This window comes from Nanorana parkeri, unplaced genomic scaffold (assembly GCF_000935625.1).
Source record: "Nanorana parkeri isolate BGI_ZX_2015 unplaced genomic scaffold, ASM93562v1 scaffold707, whole genome shotgun sequence".
In the NCBI taxonomy this organism is placed as follows: domain Eukaryota; kingdom Metazoa; phylum Chordata; class Amphibia; order Anura; family Dicroglossidae; genus Nanorana; species Nanorana parkeri.
This window is the reverse complement of record NW_017306975.1, coordinates 203521-204783: the sequence shown is the minus strand read 5'-3', so window position 1 is coordinate 204783 and position 1263 is coordinate 203521.

Below are 1263 nucleotides of genomic sequence, written 5' to 3'. Positions count from 1 at the left end.
AATTAGTAAAGCCTTATTTTAAAAAAGTGGTTTTGTTAAGACGGGTCAGCACCAAAATGTGTTTGTTCTACTAAGAAACACTTAAAATGCAACACATGTCCAGTGGGGACAATAGGGTTAATATGTGATCTGTTTTTTTGTAGGTAAATATCTTACTACTTTGAGACAATGTTCTGGTTACAACATAATCATTAAGGCCATTGTGTGAGCTTTCAAAAAGGAACTATAACAATGACATTACCAGAAGTTGTGAGCATAACATAGATGAGCCAAACTTCCTGCACCTTGCATTATAGGAATGTCAATGGTATCCTCTAAGAGGTTATTTTTTCCACAAGCACCACCTTAAAGCAAGCCTTGCACAAAATAAGATTATATTTAAGATTGCTTGATGTAGGAAAGTACTGACAATACTAAATTAGCATCATAGCCAGGCAGTTGTCAATTTAGGCCCCGTTCCCACTGCTCGATATGCAAATCGCGCGTTTGTGTCGCGTTCAAGCTTGCATTGAGCAAGCTTGAATCGCGGCTAAATCCGCTCCAAAAAGGGTCCTGCTGTAGCGACACACGGCCCGTGACAGCAGGACCCTTTGCCCCATTGGATTGCATTGGAGCGCGATATCGCGCGGTAATTTGCCGCGATATCGCGGGAATTACCGCGCGATAAATCGCTCAATGTGAACGGGGTCTTAAAAGGGTTGTCAGGACGGGCAGTCAACATTTTCTTACCTGCACAGGTGGAGTTAAATTAAAAATACTTGTGTGATTTTGTGAGATATATATCAATGTAGTGCTCACCTCCTAAGGAGCTCATATAATAACCCGGGTCATCCTTAGTTGTCAAGGGGATTTGGTCTTCAGCTGCCCCATTATCATTAACTGCCCTCTTCTAGTGCCCACAAAGCTGATATCCACTCCAGTAATGCAATGCTGAATACCTTTTATTAACGTCTTCATACTAGGGAGAGAGGGTATAGGGATCCCAGACATCCAGGGTGGTACAGACAGACTCCAGACTCACCAGACCTTTTAAACATCTCAGTATAGATCCACTTGTGGTACAGCGAATAGTAATTGGAGTAACAGAGAAGCAGGGATGAACATAAAACCTCAGCAGGAGAGACACCAGCCATGCTCTTGAGGTACTCTAGATTCTGAATACCTTCAGTAGCCATGCACTTTCCTGGTTCTCCTCCTCTGCCAACAGCACAGGCCTCCTCCATAATTGAGACCCAGGGAAACACTTCCCACACTCCAACCTCA